This window comes from Triturus cristatus, chromosome 1_1 (genome assembly GCF_964204655.1).
Source record: "Triturus cristatus chromosome 1_1, aTriCri1.1, whole genome shotgun sequence".
Taxonomy (NCBI): Eukaryota; Metazoa; Chordata; class Amphibia; order Caudata; family Salamandridae; genus Triturus; species Triturus cristatus.
This window is the reverse complement of record NC_140579.1, coordinates 7,008,520-7,029,604: the sequence shown is the minus strand read 5'-3', so window position 1 is coordinate 7,029,604 and position 21,085 is coordinate 7,008,520. Positions and strand designations below refer to the sequence as shown.

Here is a 21,085-nt window from a genome sequence, read left to right as displayed (position 1 = left end):
TATAAGACTGTTTGATCAGCTTCGATGGATAGTTTCTAAGCTTCAGGTTCTGCAAGAGAACATTGGCATGTTTCGTAAAAGCTTCGGTGGTAGAACAGTTCCTTCTCAACCGAAGGAACTGGCCAAAAGGCAGACCGGTCCTTAGTCCCTTAGGATGGAAACTGTCAAATTTCAACAAAGAGTTTCTTGCCATGGGTTTAGTATACAATTCACTACCAAGGCCTCCCTCTGTAGGAAAGATCCACAGGTCCAAAAAAGCCAAACCCAGTTTGCTAAATTCAACAGTGAAGTTGAGGAAGACATTTTGGTCATTGAGCCAATGGTGAAAAGCCGAAAGAGAGACATCGTCTCCTCTCCATATGACCAAAACGTCATCGATGTAACATTTCCATACTTTGATGGATCCAAGAAAGGGATTGGTTGACGTGAGCACGTAATTCTGCTCGAAGAGATGAACATAGAGATTGGCCAGGCTGGGGGCAAAAACACTGCCCATTGAAGTACCGGAGATCTGAAGGAAAAACCGGTCTTCAAACTTGAAAAATTTTTCCGTCATGGCCAGCCTGGCACACTCCATTATGAAAGGAACAGGTGAACTCAGTGGCTCAACGATGTTGTCCAATAGCGATCTAATCGCTTCAAGTGTATCAACCTGGGGAATGCATGTGTACAATGATTCCACATCGAAACTGACCAAATAGTCAGTCTCAACGTTGAAATCAATACCAGGTAATATGTTCAAGACGTCCTTGGTATCCTGAAGGAACGTGGGCATCGTTTTTACCAATGGTCTCAAGAACACATCTACAAAAGATGACAAGGGTTCTAAAAGTGAACCGATGCCCGAAATGATGGGTCTACCAGGAGGAGGACGTTGCTCCTTATGCACTTTATGCAATGTGTAGAAATAAGGAGTCACAGGGTAAATCGTCACCAAGTAGTCAGCCTCAAGACTAGAGATCCATCCTTCCAATTTTGCTTCGGACACCAGTTCACCAATCTCTTTTTGGAGTCTCACCGTAGGATCGGAACTCAACAGTTTGTAAAAGCTCTCGTTAATGAGTTGCCGCAGGCACTCTTCACGGTAGTCTGAGGTGATAAGTATAACAATAGCACCGCCTTTATCGGCCGGCTTGATGATAATAGCCGGATTTTTGGACAAGGATTCAATAGCCTTTTTGTCAGTGTTAGAGAGATTATGATAGTAGTTGTTAGAGCCCATGTCTAATTTCGAAACCTCAAGGGAAACCACTGTTTCGAATGCCAGTACAAGTGGGGGTACCGAACTCGCGGGAGGTACAAAGGTGGATTTATTACGTAACCCACTATCTGTAATCTGATCCATTGGGGTAGCATTCTCAACGGTTTTATCTTGAAAGAAAAAACGTAATCTGATCTTACGAAAGAATTTGGCTAGTTCACACTGGATCATGAATGGATCACCTGGGTTTGTAGGTACAAAACCCAACCCCTTGTTAAGAACATCCGTTTCAGCAGGGGTCAAAAGATGTGAACTCAGATTGACAATCAACTGCTGCTGAGACCTGCCGTTTGAGGCCCCTTCGTCATGCTGCGCAGACTGCGTGGAGATGGCGGCAGACTCCAGTGTACTCGTGTTTGGCCCTGTTGTCCTCTCCTTCTGCCTCGGTTTCTGCCTCGACCTTGCCCTAAAAAAGGCTGTTGTTGAAACATCTACGGAGGCGGGTTGAAAGGCATCATTTGTGGGTGGAATGGGACATTCGGAAAATGCCACGGAGCCGGGTTCCACCATTGTGTATGGGGATTCCCTTGCCAATTCCGTCTGTGGCCCTGTCTGCCTCTCCCTCGGTTAAGCAAGAACTACCCCAAATAGCTAAAAAAGGCTTAGCAAGGGGGCGGGGGATGGGAGGCCTAGCAGCGAAGGGGTTAAATATTGCAAATGCGAGACCAAGTGCATTGCAAATGGTGCAGGATGGTTTTAGTCCTTACTGCAGGGATGTGGAAATCCTATAGCCCAATGCCTGGTACATATTGTTTGGGAATAACACTGAATTTACTCCAACTGACCAAGGACTGGTCAATATCAACACACGTAGATGGAATATTGTGAGGAAGCTATTGAGGGAAAATATTTACTTTACCACTAGGTGAGTAAGGAAGCAATTCCTTTTGGTTTAGGTACCCTCACACACCCTAGTGGTGTCATGCTTCATCATCGGGTCACCCCGACGCCTAGAAGTCGGGGTGGGCTCAACCACAGTGTTGGGAGCTCTTTGAAGATATTGTAGACCATGGGGGCTAGAAAATTAAAAAACCTCAGACAGATCCCCAGTATCCCTTTATTATCGGGTCCGTCTGGGATACTAAAATTATTTAAATTAGGGTCTCTATAGGATTGTTATGGTCCTATGACCCTAGTGCGAACATGTTTCAGTCCGTATGTGGCCAGGAGAGCCCTCTAGGGGTATCGCCGGCGCATATGGCACCACCGCGCGTGTAAGGTATAAGGCCCTCCGGAAGCACCTGTGCGCCACCGCCAGGAGGAGTGGCAGCGGTCCCGGGACCGCAGCCAAGGGGTGGAAAAGCCTGGTCACACGCTCCAGCGAGTAGGGGGCAGCCACCGTGGCTGTGTCATCTCTGCCCCTGTCTGCCAACCAGCGGGCGATCCATTGCAGCTGGGCCGCCAGGTAATAATGCTCAAAGCAGGGCGCCGCCAGACCTCCCCTGTCCGTCGGGAGGAAGAGCTTCGCAAGCGCTAACCTGTGCCTGGCGTTGCCCCAGACAAAATCCCGCAGCATCCGGTTGAGTTTGCCAAAAAAGGCGGGGGGGGACGTACAATGGCAGGTTGACAAAGTAGTACAGGAGACGAGGTAGCATGACCATTTTGGCGAGCGCCACCCTGCCCGTGGTCATCAGCGGGAGCGTGTTCCAAAAGGCCACTTGCGACCCGAGCGCCGTGACCGCCCTCCCCAGGTTGCCATCAAACAGGTCGACTGGGCAGCGGTAGATGTGTATCCCCAGGTATCGAAAGGTGCCGCCCCTCCACTGCACCGGCGTGCCATTCAGGCTGTAGCCCGGGTCCTCAGTCACCTCGCCGAAAGCGTACAGGCAAGATTTACCCGCGTTCACGCGGAGCCCCGAGATAGTGGCAAAGGACCGCAGCAACGGGGCCAGCCGCTCCGGCATACTACCTACATCTCTAACGTACACCAGCAGGTCATCCGCGTAAAGCGACACCTGGTGAACCGCGTCTCCCAGTGGTATACCATCTCCCAGGGTCGTCCGCAGAGCCTCCGCCAGCGGCTCCATCGCCAGGGCGAACAGCAACGGGGACAAGGGACATCCCTGGCGGGTGCCCCGGCCCACCGGCACCTGCTCCGAGACATGGGGGCCCAACCTAACACGGACCGTGGGGTTCCTGTAGAGTAGGTCAACCATCCGGAGGAAGTCTCCATCCAGCCCGTACTGCAGCAACACCGTGGACAGATAGCCCCACTCCAGGCAGTCAAACGCCTTCTCCAAGTCTAGGAGGAGGCACCCCGCTCCGGGCCATCTGTGCACTGCCTCACCGGCCACCCTAAAGTATCGCCTGAGGTTGAGCGACGTGGACCTCGCAGGGACAAACCCGTTCTGGTCAGTGTGCACCAGGTGCGGGACCACCGTCGCTAACCGGTTCCGCTAGGACCTTCGCCAGTATCTTGTAGTCGACGTTGAGCATCGCCAAGGGGCGGTAGGAGCCCAGGGCCGTGGGGTCGCGGTCCGGCTTCGGCAGGGAGACCAGGAACGCCTCACGCATGGAGGGTGGGAGCGACCCCTCCTCCAACGCTTTGCTGTAAAGCTCGCGCAGCAACGGTGCCAGGGTCTCACGATAAGCCTTGTAGTACTCCGCGGGCAATCCGTCCGGTCCCGGAGTTTTGCCCGTCGCCAATGATTGGATCGCCTCCCCAAATTCCTCGAGGGAGAGGGGGCCACCGAGTGCCGCGTTATGCTCCCTGGTGGCCGCAGGGAGGCGAATGGAAGCGAGGAACTCCCCAAGAAGGTGTTGAGAGCCCGTCCCCTGAGCCGCGTACAAGCGTTTGTAGTGGCCTACGAAGGCCCTATGGATTTCACGCTGCGTGTGCACCATCACTCCGTCCTCCCCACGCAGTGCTCCAATCGGGGTCCTGCGATCCCCCTGCCGGATGAGCCAGGCCAGCAGGCGGCCCGCCCGATCCGCCCTGGCATGCGTTCTGGCAGTGTGCGCCGCATAATTGTGGCAGCGGAGCCGCTCCAGGAGCTCCGCGTGTCGCCCGCGGAGACCCTCCAGGCTGCGCGAGTGCCTGCCCCCACCTTCTCCTTCCCTCTCATATTGCAGGAGGTCATTTTCAAGGCGCGCCAGGGAGTCCGAGAGGGTCCTCCGTATGTTCCACTGGGCCCCCAGGCAGTGCCCCCGAATGGCCACCTTGTGGGCGTCCCACTCCACTAAGGCACTGCTCGCCGTCCCCTCGTTGGCGTCGAAAAAGGCCAAGACGGCCGTACCCAGGGAGGAACGGAACTCCGGGTCCTCCAGTGCGCTCGGTTGGAGTCTCCAGGTGGGCACCGGTGAGCGGTCCGCCACCCAGTCGAGCCGAAGCCATAGGGGGTTATGGTCGGAATGCGTCCGCCCCAGATATTCCGACTGTACGATAAGCGGGAGTAATGAGTGGGACCCCACTATCCAATCCAGCCGCACATGGAGATCATGGACCGCCGAGTAATAAGAATATAGCCGGTCCGTCGGGTGGAGTGTGCGCCACAAGTCCTGCAGCGACCAGTGCGTGAGCCAGTCTCCCAGCGCCCGGGCGTTGGATTCCACCCCCGCGGCACGGAGGGGGGGGAAGGATCTGTCCAGCTGGACGTCCAGTACCATGTTAAAGTCCCCTCCCAGCAGCCAGGGGAGCCCAGTATATGGGTGCAGGAGCTGCGTCAATTGCGCCAAGAAAGAGGCCTGGTCCACGTTGGGCGCATACAGCGAGCCCAGCAACAGCTCTTGGCCGTTCAACTTCCCCCTCACCAAGGTGTACCTCCCCTCCCGATCCACTACCACCTCCGTGCACTCGAAAGGGACACCTGCCCGCACCCAGATGAGCGTGCCCCGCGCGTGCGCCGAGTAAACGGTGCCATACGTGTGCCCCCTCCATCGCCTAGAGAGCCTGCCCAGTTCCGTTGGGGACATGTGCGTCTCCTGTAGGAGGGCAATCCCGACGGAGTGTCGCTGCAGATAGGAGAAGATGGCATAGCGCTTGGACGGTGTGTGCATGCCCCGTATGTTCCAGGTCACGATGTTGGTGTGCGTCATTGCAAATCTAGGTGAGCGATTCGGGATGGGACCGGGGCGCCCGCGTCAGGGACAGGGGGGGGGGGGGCGCAGTCAGGGGGGAGCATGTAAACGCGCTGCCATGTAAACAGTAGAACCATTATAAACATTGCAACAACAAACAGGGCGTATTCCCAACGGGGCATCCGTCCAAACCTCAGTAACGCCATGAAATATTAGGCTATTGCAGTGTGGCAGCAAATGGGGTCCGTGCAACCGCAGCAACCTCCTGACCCTAGTACCCCTCCCCTTATCCCATCTGGAAGAGGAAGGAGCAGCATCTGGTCCGGAGCTGGACCACCACGTAGGTCCGATGTGAGCCCCCAGCAGGAGGCCTTCACAGGTGTAATGTCAGGTGGTGGTCGCATCATCCAGCCCGCCCCCACAGGGTCAGGCTCCCCCAAGTCCGGGCCCACTGGCCCCCGGATTCATCCGGTGCTGCGCCAAGACGGCCGCGCGACCCCGGTTTAGCGCCTGCAGAGTTTGTCCAACCTTCGGCAACCTGGCATCTGGTCACGCAATCAGGTCCGCCGTCTGCGGGGTCATCACCGGCAGAAGCAGGTCCTCTGAGACCACTGTGGATGGGGACGACGCCCCACTCGCTCCCGCCCCACTGGGCGAGCAGTCCTCCCTGCGGTTCCCGGCAGGCGGCGTCCCAAGCGTCGCCACCGCCTCCAATGCCCCCTGCCGCTCCATCCGGATCCTCTCCGGGCTAGGCGCCACCGGTCCCGGCCGCGCCTGCTGCCGCGCCCCCCGGCGCCCTCGTCTTCTGGATCGCCTCCCCGGGCGGCCGGCGACCTCCGAGTCAGTCGGCCGCGCCCCCGACCACTGTCCCGACTCCTCCAGCCAGTCCCACACGTCCTCCGGGGAGTCGAAGAAACGGGCCCCTTCTTTCGTCACCACTCGCAGGCGAGCCGGGAACAGCAGGGAGTAGGGCAGAGCCATCTCCCGCAGTTGTCGTTTCACCGCCATGTAATTGCTGCGGCGCCGCTGGACGGCTGCGGTGTAGTCGGGAAAGAGCATGACTCGGCTACTGCCCACAGTGAGGTCACCAGTTCTTCTAGTTTCGCTGAGGATCGCGTCCCTGTCCCGGTAGTTTAGGAGCTTGAATAGAAACGGTCGGGGCCGAGCTCCCGGCTGGGGCCTCTGCGCAGGCACCCTGTGCACCCTTTCCACCACGAAGTGCTGAGACAACACCCCCTGGGGCAGGAGGCCCCGCAGCCAGCTCTCCACGTATTGCTCCGGGTGCCTGCCCTCCACTCCCTCCGGAAGACCCACTGCGCGGATGTTGTTGCGCCTCGAGCGTCCTTCCGCATCATCAACCCTGTCTTCGAGCGCATGTACCCGGTCCAGGACATCCTGCAGCGCCGCGCCATGGCTCCGCACCGTAGGCGGTAGTTCTTGAAGCGTCTGGCCATGCGACTCCACTCTCTCGGCCAGTTTGCGGTGGTCAGCATGGAGGAGTGTGAAGTCGGACGTGACCTTGTCCATCCGTGTTTCCAGTGACGCCCGTGTCTGATCCAGGGTGGCGCCCAACCTCTCCACCGCCGCTAGCATGGTATCCATTTTGGTCGAGAGGGCCGCCGCGTGCGACTCCGCGTCCCCCCCCAGCCGGCTCTGCGTGGTGTCCGCTGTCCCAGCCCGCGGCTGGCCCTGCTGTGTCTTGTCGCGCAGCCTGCCCATCACGTACTGTTGGGCGGTCGGCATTCACAGTTCGTTGCCAGGCGCCGTGCTCTCCACCCGTCGCGGGTCCTCCAATCCACACCGGCTCCCCGCTCCGCCCTGCCACCAGGCCTCTACTTAGACCCCGAGGTCCAGCCGCCGGGTCGAAGACAGTATGGGGGTGGGGGGCCAGGGGGAATCAGGGGCACCCCGCAGCCCGCAATGGCAACCGGCCTCGGTGTGGTGGACCCCACCGGCAGCAGTCCTCCAATACCCGGCAGGGATCCGCACCGCCGCGCCCCCTCGCCAATACTCCAGCCGGCCGGTTGTCAGTCTGGGCCCTCGCCGGCCCCGCTGGACACGCCCAGGCGCGAAAGTCCTCGCCGGTCAGCACCGCATCCGGGGCCCGCTCAGTGTCCAGGGCACTGTCCTCCGTCGGGGCCACTCACAGCGAGACGCCTCGCAGGTGGGGGCCTCAGTCCCAGGCCTCAGCGCCCGCTCCTCTGCCTCCGGGCCCTCCCACGTGGCGACTGTCCTCTCCCGGCCGCTCCCGTTCAGTCTCTGCTGCCCAGGCCCCGACAGCTCAGGGTCCTCCGCCACACGCGGCTCACTCCCATGCACACCGGACTCACCACCGCAGGCCCCGGGTCACAGCACTCCGCACCACCTCAGCGTCCTAGGCTAATGCCACCCCAGTGGCGCCGAGTACACCCGACAGGTGCCCGTCGGCCCGTCGCTGGGTCCCCGGGCACACGAGGTGTCACCAAGTCTTCAACACGGCCGCCGGGGGGGCCCCATCAAGCGCGCAGCACCCAGGCCACGTAGAGGGTCTCCTACCTCCCTGTCGCCGAGTCTTCAGCACTCGTTCAGAGCGGCCGACGCTCCGCTCTCAGGGGCTGCCAGCGTCGCTCTCGATATGGCGCCCATCACCGCCTTCGCCGGTCCACAGGCACCCAGCAGCGAGCGCTCCACAACAGGGCCTCCGGCCTGCACAGGTACACCTTCACTCCGCCTCTGCGCCCCGGATGGGCCGCTCCTCTCCGCCTCTCCCGAGGTGCGCCTGCCTCAGGCACCTCCGTCCAAGCACCTCCTTTCTCGCCGCACCACAGGTGCAATCGCAGCGCCCCCAGGCCTCCGCTCTCTCCTCAGCAGCGGCGCAGGCCGTCCGCAGGCTCCACGGGCTCCAGCAGGTCACGGTGCGCCCCTGCGCCTCAGTGCTCGGCGCCGTCTCGGGGCCCATGCAGTCCCGAGGTCCCAGGCTCTCCCTCCGGCTTTTCCTCAGCAATGACTTCTGCTGCGGTACCAGTCCCCTCAGCTCCGGGCGGCGAGCCTCTCCGCGTGCAGACAGCACAGGCCTCCGGACCTCGCCTCTCCCCTAGGCCTCGGCTCCGCCTCTCGCAGCCACCAGTGTCCTTCCAGGTCGCGGCAGGCCCCCGCAGCTCGTTCCCAGGCGCCGCCACTCCGCAGCTCTCCTCCGCAGCCGGGTCTTTCGCCGCACCTCAGCCTCCGGTCGGGAGCCCCCGGGCGGCCCCCGCAGCGACCGCACAGGTCTCTCAGCTCACCGCCCTCCGCTCGCCCTGTTCGTCCGCGGATCGGCTTCCGGCCGCGCTGCTGCTCCCGGCCTCGCGGGCGGCCACACCCGTCCTCGCTTTGCGGGCCCCCGCCAGGGATCGGCTCCCTACAGCTCCCGGACCCTGGAGATCGCCCCCGCCGCTGCCCCGCACCGGACCAGCGCTACACAGGCCAGGGCTGCTCCTCACACAGGAGAACAGGCAGGATTTAGCAGGGGTATCGGTAGGAGCCTCAAGCACTGGCGTCCGCCATGTTCGCCGGTTGGCCACGCCCCCAATGTGTACACAAGTTTTCAATGTTTAGCAATATGAGGCTATGTATACCGTTCCCAGAATTCTCTCTGATTAGATGCAAATATTTGCAGAAGCTTGAAAGCAAGATTGATGATTCTTTGGTTTCAAAAATGTTCACAAAAAAATGCAAAAACATTTCGCTAAACTACTGTAAAATTTTAAGTACCATTTCTTTGCAGCATCATTAAGTAAAATGTGTTAAAGTATGCTAGCATTGCCCAGAAATATTTATAATGGAAAAATCAGGGTAACCAGTTTTAATAATATGATGGGAAACATAAAAATAAACAAGCATTGGTAAAGCCAGCAGGTCTGAAATTGTTGGTCAGCCTTTTACTTTTGTCAAGGTGTGACTTGTTTTGGCATGGTTTCTGTAAAACCGTATTGGTGTGTGAGCTGCCAGGCCCCTCACCATTTTAACAAACATTGGCAAAAGCAAAAACAAAATTTGGTCTCAAAAGCACACATTGCCACTGTGTTCTTGGCACTGAACAAAACGACTGTCAATACGCTCCTTGTAAAAGAACAGAATGCTGTCACTCAAAGTGAAGCTAGCACATAGACAGAGAATTTTAATAAACACATAAGGTCATGGTTAACGCTAGACCTATTTAGGGGCCCGATTACTAAATGAAGTCTCAAAAGTGCACCCATGTCCTTGCATTAAGTGCAGATATACGACTTGTGTGAATTCACTCGACTTTACACAAGTAGGCCAAGAAATAGTACTCCTAAAAAAGATTTGTGAACTGCATTTCAGCATGAGCAAATATCCAGGTGTAGATTTGCTGAAGCGAAAATCTGACTGTTTGCAAGTTCACTTTCCGTCCAACCACTTTTTTTCCCAACCCTGGAAGAAGTTTTATGTCTGCCATGGTCAGGAGTAAATTTCCAACCTCTCTCAGTATGGGAAAACAGAGAGTTGGTGAAAACCCTTAAAACATGCAAGTTAGTAGGTTTGCACAGACTTAAAAGGGCATTCCAACCCTGGAACTGTTGCTTACCTCTACCTTCAGCCCCAGTATGTAGATCTGCAGAAACACAGCAACATAAGGGAATTGCTAGTATTCACACCCTACTACGGAAGGAGCCGTGCCATAATCGGAGAGGCTATTTTAGAGGTCTAATGTATAATGAGATTGCTGCCATCATTTGTCGCCGCATTACACGGCACCAAAGAGACAAGTGAACTTTGTTACAGGACAAGTAAAGTTATGAAGCAACCGGCCCCAAGGACAAGGAGATATTTTATTACATTTCACACCCCTGTTACCGTTAAGATACGTCAGGTTACAAGTTTAATGGCACAAAGAAATTGAGCCCTTCAAAGGGTGATAATGAAATAAAATTGTGATAACAACAGTAACACTGGTTATTTACAGCAGTGTAAGCAGGAAAAACTGTGGTAGGAAACAGGGCAACATTGTTACACACCAAAAGGCCGGAATAGAGATTCTTAGGGCTGCAAGCATTAGTATGAGGGAACATTATTTAAATCTTCGAGAGGTTGTTAAAAGTACGTAAAGAAAGGTTAACTCCAGCCCTTCAAAACTTGTTCAGGTAGAAATAAGACGCTCTTCTTCCATGAAGCCGTAAAGCAACAGCTGCTGCCTCAAGCACTGGCACTGCCAACCCTCTCTCACCTCCACCCCGACGTCTTTCAGGGAGCTCACAGAAATCCGCAGGCTGTGCAGAGTGCCAGCTGGCAGACCTGTTCGGTCTGCATGGGAGCGGCCAATCTCCCTCGGCGCACAGCAACATCTCCATCACCTTTCTCCTGCCTCCTGTTGCAACACCTCCTCCTACCATCACTTTACTGGTGTACTTGGTCTCTCCCATCACCTAAAAATTCATCACTCCACTAGGGCATCATAAATGACAATCGCACTCAGTCCCGGTGCATTCTAATTACTCCATCACTCTCCTGGTGCAAATTTCCAAAGGCTTCCATGCACACCCCAGCCCCTCCCCCACTCCGCTGGGGCACCAAACCCTCTCCAGTTACTCCCTTGCCCTCCATTACTTCGCGAGAGGACCTCCAACCCTCCAGTTACTCCTTTGGTGCACAGTAATCCCCCATAAACCCCTTCATAAATGCTAACCCCTCCATTACTCCAGTGGTACACGACAACCACTCCACCACTCCCCTGGATGACCTGAACTGTATTACTCAGTGGTGCACTGCAACCCTCTTGTCCACTCTTTCCTGACTTCCAGTTTCACCTTAAATTCAAATCCCCGCTGCCTTGAAAGTACACTTCTATGCGTACATGCACAATTTAAGAACACCCATAAAAATGCAGCATTTCCACTTGCATAACTTCACAAACATCAACTTCCCAGTTTATAGGCCACAGAACACAATCATTTTTGTGCTTTTACACTGAACTTCTGGGCACCAATTGCCCCCTCCCCCAAGCTAGACACAGGACGGGCAGAACAATCGCTTCCACTGCAGCAACTAGCTCCATCTTCTCACAGCACATCATGTCGGGCAGAGCATTTCACATCCTATCCGATGCACAGCAGGCCCCAGCTGTAGTAACATTTCATCAGGACGCGCTCTGCTCGCATCACTAAGGAAACTCAATTCCAAACCCCTCATTCTCTGTGTGGAATTGGGAAATTCTTTCTGCTAACCATTTCGTGACTGGAAACCCAGCAAAAAAAATATTTGCAATGCTATAGGTCTCGCATCTAAATAGGAGACCTATGGCATTGCAAACAAACGGCCGCCATTGTCCCAGTGGCTGTGAAAGTGGGTGTGGCCCACTGAATGTAAGCAAAGCACGTCCTGATGCCTAATGTAGGGAAAACTCAATAAATAAAAAGAACACTTACTGTGTAACAACCAAGTAAAGGGGCCAGTAGCCATGGGAGGATACAAATTACGAGATGGTCCTACTAAGGAGGGACTAACGAGCCTCATAATGAATCAGAAGACAGAATTTACAAAGGACAAACATCCAAGCCAATGAAAATAGGGTCTGGGAGGGATGGCATCAAAGTGAGAACCCAGTGGGACAAGAGATTGAAAGTGAGGGGACCTTTGGCAGCCAGGGCCGGACTGGGAACCAAAACCGGCCCTGGCAAAGTTGTTGGGCCCCCATGGATACTGGCGTGGGCTGAGAAAGAGAGTGGTCCACCTCTATTCTTTGGGATCTGTGATGGCGGAAGGACGTGAACCATTGCAACACCAGATCAGAGAGGCCCATCCTGTGCTCCAAAATAGATAAGAGGTTTACATGATTTACAGTATCAAATGCAGAGGAAAGTTCAAGGAGGATTAGGAGGCAATATTCATTGTGGTCGAGCATTTTTTAAATGTGATCGATAACGTGAGTGAGAGCCGATTCAGTGCTGTGACCACTCCGAAAGCCAGATTGGTGTTGGTCTAGTAGTTGGAAATTCTCAATGTGAGGGCAAAGTTGTGATTGGATGCTTTTTTCAAGGAGTTTGGCCAGATTAGGGATGATGGAGATAGGGCAGAAGTTGTTAAGGTCAGCACTATCAGCATTAGTTCTTTTTAGAATAGGCGAAGCCTGAGCTGCTTTTAGGCAATCAGGGATTGTACCTTGAGACAGTGAAGCATTGATAATCTTTGTCCAAAGGGGGGGATGACTTCCTTTATTTCTTTGAAGACAGAGGGTGGGGGTCGCTAAAATGATTAAATGGGTGGATACTCTGAAGAATCTTGTTAATGTCTCTTTCGCTGAAAGGAGTAAAGGTGCCCTATGAGGCATTGTTCTTAGTGCTCAGACTAGCTGGTTCGAGCTGTTCTGAGAGGGAAGGAGGGTGCGCAAACCAATGGGATGGCAAAGAAGCCTACTTAGATTCCAGTTCGATATTGAGAAGTCTTGATTTCTCAGTAAAGAAAGCAGCCAGAGCGTCGCATGAGGGTGGGCTGAATTCTGGGCCAGAGCGAATGGGTGCATCAACTGATTGCGGTTTAACAATTTCAAACAGTTACTGGGGCGATTAGAGGCTTGGTTGAATTGTGACCTGATGTAGTCGGCCTTGGCGCGCTTGATTTGTTTGTTATAGGAGCTCCTTACCGTTCTAAGGACTTTAAACTGATCCGAGGATGGTTTGGATCTCCAAGATCGTTCAATTGCCCTTAGGTTGCGTCGTTCAGAATTTAGGTTGTCATTGAACCATGGTTTGGAGATTTTTGTTAAGGCTTTTTTTTGTTGGAGTGGTGCAATGGAATCCATGATAGTAGAGTTGTAAAAGTCTGTGAGTAAATGAACCCACTGACATGTCAGCATGGGAGGAAAGGGCAGATTTACATTGGGTTGCTAGTTCAGCTGTATTGATATGTCTAAGGTCCCTTTTTCATATCTTCAGCTTCTTCGGTTGAACCTTCTTCAGGACACCTCCCAGTTAATATAAAAGAGGATGATGTGATGGTCGGACCAATCACAAGGGGAGATGTTATCCAGAGAGATGGTGTTTTTCCACTGGAGAGGATGAGATCCAGGATTTCTCCTTTATTATGCGTTGGCCGGTCACAGTATTGAATCAGCTTGTGATCATCTAGGAAAGATTTAAGGCATTGACTGCTTTGTCATTGGGGTTAGACCAGTGAAGGTTGAAATCACCAAGGAAGATTTGGGACACTACGGAATAGACATTACCGGAAATGATTTCCATTAATTTCTCGATGAAGGAGAGATTGTCCCCCACTGGAGGTGATAGAATGTATGTAGTTTACATACCGGGAGGTGGTTACTTGACATGTTGAGACAGAGGTATTCACTGGAGGAAAGCGTGAGGATTCAGAGTGAGAGACCGAGAGTGTACGCCGATATACACAAGCTAGGCCACTGACCTACTTCAAGCAGGGATGTATTCTCCCCAATATTGCCACAGGTTGGCCTGGGCCACTGCATGATGTTACGGGGCTCACCACGGCCAGGGTTTGTTGCTTCGAGCTGCGGCACCTCCATGTCTGAATCTGTGAGAGTTAATTCCTGGCATGGGAAGGATTGGCATCCTGAGGAACTGAGCAGGGTGGGACCGGCAAGCACTCTCAGAACACCGGCAGAAAAGGGCGCTCCTCCCCCTGGGGCCCGAGGGTGGGCGTCCATTAGCTACAATAAATAAACCCTATCGGCTCTTAGCAGGAACGGCCCCACAGGAAACAACGGCACTGAGTCCCTCCCCCTCCATGTACTGCAGCCTTCATCTTAAAAAGTCTGGGAAACACCGTTCAAGTCTTAAGGGACCGTGCTGGGTGCTATTTTACACACTATATCCACAAATACGCAACATGGGGTTTTCTACAACGCGTTTGTGTTGCGATTGGGAATCACAACGAGAACAAGCAGTCATGGACGGCATCCTCCCAGGTCAGAACTGCGAGCAGGGACTGCGTGCGCGTGGCTGCGTGCGCGTGGCTGCTCACTTCCACGGCAGTACTCCATGGGAGTTAACTTCCCAGAAAAGGTGGGACATGCACCCACCAGTAGTCATTTGCAGGCTCCATGTTTTACAGGACACACACAAAGGCCAATACAAAGGCGTGGGAGGAGTCAAACCCCACAAGTACATACCACAGATCACCACAGCGCAAGCGCTGTAAGCTCAACCTAAAAATAGTCCCACAGAAAAAACACTTAAGCAACCAAAGTATAAAGATACTAGTGCTTTGGAGTTGCCCTGCGGGAGGAAACTAAACACAAAGGTGGGACAAAGAAGGATTCACTATTAGCAACTGCGCATTTGTAAAAGACAATGGAAGGAACAAATAAAAAAGCCAGGTGGCGGGCTGTAAGCCTACAGAGTGAACGCAGCACTTTGTACTATACCTGTATAATTGTACACAAGGTGCCTGCACACATTCTACTGTCTGCTTGGCGCCTGTATACTGCAGCGTTAGCATGTAACAGTACCTTCATGCTCTCCATGCAGCTAAAAAAAAAAACGTGCCCACATTTGCACATCAGGGCAGTTTGGCACTTGCATACGATCTATAGGTGTTTTGGAAGGTAACTGAGACTGCATACATATGTGCTTCATATGGGCAATGTTTGTAGTAATAGTAAGGAATTAGATGATGGCCCACAAAGACCATACACCAGGCCCAGAAATTGCCCCCTCACACTCTATTGCTGACATTGCAAAAAAATGTAATCTGGGAAGCCATAAATTGGGGGTAAAGGTGTGGAAATGGGGTAGAGTAACCAGGGCGGAGTCATAAAAAGCAGAGCCAGACAGTCAGCTAACAACACAAACAAAGGTGACATTAAATCTGTTCCGGCTCAATTGGTCGAAAAGGCTGCATTTAAATAATGCGTATGTGGTAAATCATGCTGCATAGATATTTGTGTACCCAACAAATATCTGGGGATAAAAATATTGGTAAAATAACTCCTGTGGTTAGTGCATTTGCTGGAGAGATCAGTCACAATTTTGAATCATAAAGTAGCATAGCGAAATAATGCATCTCCAGATAGTTCCCAGCCAGGATAATACTCTAACAGGAGGGCTGATGGCCTTTTTTCTTGGGTCTAGCTTGAATTGAAAATGCACATTGCTGCCCCAAATAGAAAGCAGACAGTACGGACGCTGCTGAATATGTCCCAGTGTTTGCAAATTACACCAGGACAAATTCAGCATAATTCAAAGGGTCTGGCAAGATCCCCCTCATTTCCTGCACTGTCAGACCAGCCCTTCTGGCACTGCCAGACAGCCCCGTAGGCCACTCCGACCCAGCCACAAAGAAAAGAATTGGGCCTAACTTTTTTCCAAAGCCTGTATCTGGGGTGCCTCTACCTCCGAGACTTGACTGTAGCCCCTCCTCTCAGGACAAATATTAAAATATGAGGCTGAATTCCACTCTGACACTATGCACTGGTTTGAGCCCATCCAGAGTTTAATTCTTTACTGCCTGGGTTTTATGTTGGGAAGAATTTTTCGCCATTCTGGCAACCTGTTCTGAACACAAATACATGGGATAATTCCTATCTGCCCTCAACAGACAGAAAGAGTTCCCATACACAGTACCGACCAATTGGCTGGGGAGAAACCCTACACCCACTCAATGCCTAAATACACAAAGTCTGAAAGGAGGACATTGCCTTGACTCGACACAGACTCCTGCCTTGAGCATACAATGGTCAAAACTTTGCCATGTTTATCTCTGTCCAACTCTCCCCTGTTCAGTTTGCTTTCCAGCATATTTACCCAACACGTATCATGGGGCTGTCTCTTCTCGGCACACACTGGTATGAGAAAGGGTGCTGGCTGCCCTAATCTGTGTAGTTTTTCCACCACTACTTTCCCAAGCCCAGTTCACAATCAGAGTCTTGCCAACGCTTTTATCACGTTGCTGCCCATTCTTGCTAGCCCTTTATTAGGGTGACACCATTTCTGCCAAATTTGAAGTGTACCACTGGATGCAGAGCAGGTTTTCTGTGTAGCGGTGTGGGAATCAACAGAAATTGCAGTTAGCATGAGCTGAAGCCATCCTGGTTGTCGCATCCATTTTGTTAGCCATGTGACTCTTCCGTCTTCACTGTTGCTTGCTTTTCTATTCTGCTTGAGTCATCAATTGTAGTGAACTCCTTCAGCACTGAGCCAGAGCAATGTGTGAGGTCAGAAAGGCCTGTAGCTGCTGGAATGCACCTGCTTTAGAATGTAACTGTCAGGTTATTCCAACTGATGTAAGCAGTTCCGTTTCTCCTCCCACTCTGCTGACTAAGTAATGTTTGCCTGACCATGTTGGTCAATAGCTATTCCTGTGTGCGCCTGTACCTTCTATTTGAGTCTCCATGCTTACTTAGCTACAAAGTGGGTATAAAAGACCCATGGTTTCTGCATTCCATGTACTACCTCCTACAGTGCCTGAGGGTGCTATATTGATGTAGACCCACTCATGTGTGACTAATAAACTTGTTATTTGATATTTCAGCTTCCGTGTTATCTCTATTTTGTTGGTCTAAGGACCCGTGGACAAGATAAGGGTGACCCCTGCACCGGTGAGCCCCTAAAAAGGCTCATTTCCACAGCTGCTGTAGGTATGTGTACAGTATGGTCCAGGTACTGTCTACATTTGGCGATTGTGTCTTCAGGCGCTGCTAAAGGTCCAACGATTCGGGCTGGGATTGTGAGGGCACTCCTATTCTACCTCTCAGGCCACCTTGTCTACTCACTGAGACATCACATTAGTACAGCCTACGATTTCCTGTTACACAGAATTTATTCTTTGCCTGCTGTGAAAACATTCCACATTCAGTTCTTTTAAGTAACGAAACAACATAAAACACTTTATGAAAACTCCTATATAAGTAAATAAATAAAAAAATATTGCAGCATAAGGAGGAATAGTTTTGGTGTTTTAATCTGATAGAATGACTGCCGAAAGGGGCAACAAGGACTAGGAATTGTAGTTTGGTAACATCATACTTTGGTCCAACCATAAACGTTACTCACAGTTTGCAAGTAAAGAGCCCCAATCCTAGAATGCGCACCAGTGTCCGGAACAATGCCTCTCTCCCCATCAAGACAGGTCCAACCTTGCACCCCTTTAGAAAAAGATACACCGGTTTGAAGAGCGCCACATCACAATGCAATAACCACGCCCAGCTACGACTCCGTTTGTTTGTGGACTGTAATGCTGCCCTTAGCCCTGTACAGCAAGCACTCCGCTGCCTTCTGGCAAGGTTCACGCCACTCAAATAAAACTCATATGTACAACACGTATAATGTTCGAATCATTAGTTTTCAACAGGAACTTGAGCACCTGAAATTCGGAAAGCGACTCAAACACACTCTTCTTAACTAGGGCCCGTTTTTAGTTCTTCTTAGCCACAACAGCATCACTTCAGCCCCTAAAATGGGTCTCCATATAGTATCTTATGGAATTGTAGTTTATCCACCCCTTTACTCATTCCATTGGCCGGGATACACTTCTCAGGTTATGCACCATTAGCATTCTCATAGAATCAGGTAATTATTGATTTTAAAGACCACCACCTCTACAGAGAAAGGCAAACCTGGAATTGAAGATCACAAGTGACATTGCTGTTTGGAATGGCCTTGGGCTGCAGAGGTCTTGGAACAGGGTGAGAACTCACTGACGGCATGCAGATTTAGAAGTGATAAAGACCTGTCCTGACCGCTCACAAAGGACTTCTATCAGAAAGACACATTACGTGGCTGACTGGAGGTAAGGGGGGCTGTCGCCAGTGAGGACAAAGACAACTCAGGCTTTTCACCAACAGCTGGGCTGAGAGTGCTGTCACTAGCTGAGATCAAGCCATGTGACACAGGGCCAAGAACATGTTTCCTTGGGTGCTGTTACTCAGATGGAGCAGCAGAAAGTTCTTAAAGGTTATTTTTAAGGCATTATTACCAAGGCCGTAGGAGACACAAAGGGCCTCATGTAGGAAGCCAAATACCGGTCGGTAACGGCCGAAATTCGGTAAATATCCCGTTACCGACCGGTATTTAGGCTTTTGCGATGTAGGGGGCTGATTTCTGGATTCGGTATTTACCGAATCGGAAATTAAGAAATCGGTAAAATACCGATTCGGTAAATACCGGATCCTGAAATCAGATGTAGGGAGCACTTTAAAGAGTGACAATTAGTAATAGAAATTCGTTATTTACCACCAAATACAGGTTGGTGATAAATAACGAATACCTTGCAAAAAGTAATATTTTGCAGATTTAAGAGTGCCATGTGGCAGACATACATGCCCTTAGGGCATGTATGTGCGCCACATGTGCACACATGCAAGATTCAGGGGTGCAACAGGGTGTCAATGTGACACCCTGCCACCCTTGAATATGCTCCCCCCATTACCGAATCGGTATTTACCGATTCGGTAATGAGGCATACCTTCCCATTGATTCCTATGGGCCTCCAGGCCCATAGGAATCAATGGGAAGGTATACCTCATTACCGAATCGGTAAATACCGATTCATAATTACCGAATTTTTCCGATTCGGTAAAATTTACCGAATGATTACCTACATCACATTTACCGATTCATAAATACCGAATCTGTAAAATTCGGTATTTATGAATCAGTAAATGTGATGCTCCCTACATATGGCCCAAAATGTCTGGGGGGAGCACAGACAGCCAAGTGCCTGGTTTGGTTCCAAGAGCCAAAGCATGAGTCGAGCCATCAATAGATGTAAATCAGGTAAGAAATGGTACAAAAAACTGTGAGATACTGTAAAATGAAATGCACTTTTCAAGAATTTTTCTAGATTAAGTACCTGATTGTCACTCAATTCAGTGATATTTACTGTATGTAAATATATGTAAATATATGTAAGTCAAGAATTCCCCTATGCACTAGCAACCTTGCCATGAGTTTAACAAAATGTGTCCGTTTATGTTGTCTAATTCTATAGCCTATATTGGTCCTAGATGAGAAGGAAGATGATTTTCTATTAAATATATAAGTAAGGTTCTGTATAGGATAGATCTTGTATGGAATTGCTTCAATGAGCTCTCAAACTGGATAGTTAACAGAAAAATGTGCAGTGAAATACAGCAGTAAGACCTGGATTACATAATTTGATTAAGTGGGGATGCCGGGATTAGGACCCATGATCCCTAGTCTCACACTAAACAATGCAGAGACTTTAGAGTTACAGCCTTCTCTCTTCCGCTTAGCGCCAAAGGTCAGTGCTTTGTATTCATGCATGAAAGTGTACCCAAACTTTTTTCTCCAATGCTGATGGTTATGGTTTTAAAAGTGCACGGGAGCATCCTAACCAGACCCGATTGCCAGTACTGTCTCCCTAAAAGTGATGTATGTGAATTGGTAACTCCAATTGGCAAGGAATCTAGCCCCCTTAAAAGTCTCTGGTAAGTAGTACCAGTGGTACCCAGGGCATTTAGAATTAAAGGGTTCACCAGGGCCTGAAGCACTGGCTGTGCCACCCTGTGTGGCCCAAGTCAACAGATGACAGCAGTCCTGCCATTGCAGATTGCAGAAGCTATGCAAACTGCTCCAACTCAACTTTGCTGTCAAAATGAGTAGCATGGTAACAACACTATTTTTAATATATGTCAGTCACCCCTATGGTAGGTCTCTAGAGCCAAAAAGGCAGGGTGCATTATATTAAAGGTCTGGACATATAAGTGCAAGCTTTTTTTTTTTTTTTGCAAAAACAATTTTTATTGCATAATTCAATTACAATAGCCATCTGCAATGACCAGCATATCATTGGTCTTCTCCTAGTAATATGCTCCATTGCATAGTACAGTGCAGACCACTTCCAACTACCAACGCACTGCCCCCCAACACTCCCCAAATACAAATACTCCCTCCCCCCACCCGCATGTCAGTGTGCCATAGTCGCAGGTACCGGGATAAGTCTGTCTCGTGATTGGCCGTGGGAACGGGCGCGGGCCACTCTCCACCCCCATGATCAGGCGCCAAGCAGCAAGGAGAAGAGAAGCCCTCCCGCCCTCATGTGTGACCCGTCAGCTGCCTCTCCACCGCTACTCTGCTGCATGCTGCTCCTGTGCTTCAAAACCCTCCTCCGCTTCTGTGCCCCACCCCCGGAGGTCTACCACTAGCGCTTCCCATGCATGTGCCATGGCTAATGCCTTTTCATCATTTCCCCGCAGCGCTAGCTGCAGCCTAAGCGTACTCTCGCTACCCGCCCATTTTGTGAAGGTAGTTCTCCACCTCGCAAAGCTGGGGCTAGTTCTCGACTTCCAGTGCAGGGTAATTTCTCTTTTAGCCACCACCAGCCCTAAGTCGCAAAACTGGCTCGTGACTTTCGTGCGCGGTGTGTGGGGAAACCATAGCAGCAGGCAAACTCCCATTTCCACCCCCAATTCCCGCCCCGTTACTTGGGTCAAGCAATCAATGACCTCCCCCCAATAACCGCTGAGGACGCCACAGGACCAAAACATGTGCTTAAAGTCGGCCCCCTCCTCCCCACAGCGAGGGCACTGCGGAGCGGGACCCCCAAAATATTGAAATAATTTAGCTGGCGTCAAATAAGCCCTATGCAAGATAAAGTACTGCACCAATTGAAACCTGGCATTACGTGTGCTCTTCCAGGCCCGTCTCTCTAACCTGGGCCACGTCAAGTCCGGGATGGGCTTCCCGATGTCCATTTCCCATTTATCCTTCAGCGCACTCAAAGGGGCTAGGTGTTCCATCGCCATTCTCTGATAGAGGCATGTAATGGCCTTGACTGTGCCCGCCGCCATGACCACATACTGACAGCCGGCAGCCGTCTGCGGTTCAGAGAGTCCCGTAT

General features: G+C 51.7%; 1 protein-coding gene across 10 annotated transcripts in view; it reads right to left on the bottom strand.

Annotated features, from left to right (window-relative positions):
* The window catches only part of LOC146869091 (stAR-related lipid transfer protein 3-like), a 161,503-nt gene that overhangs the window by 115,261 nt on the left and 25,157 nt on the right, over nucleotides 1-21,085 (bottom strand). For 4 of the 10 annotated variants that reach the window (XM_085599874.1, XM_085599854.1, XM_085600002.1 and 1 more), the window contains exon 3: nucleotides 17,278-17,369. The exons of the other annotated variants lie outside the window; for them this stretch is intronic. The gene's annotated coding sequence lies outside the window, so the exon portion shown is untranslated. The remainder of the gene's footprint in view (nucleotides 1-17,277; nucleotides 17,370-21,085) is intronic. 10 annotated transcript variants of the gene reach the window in all.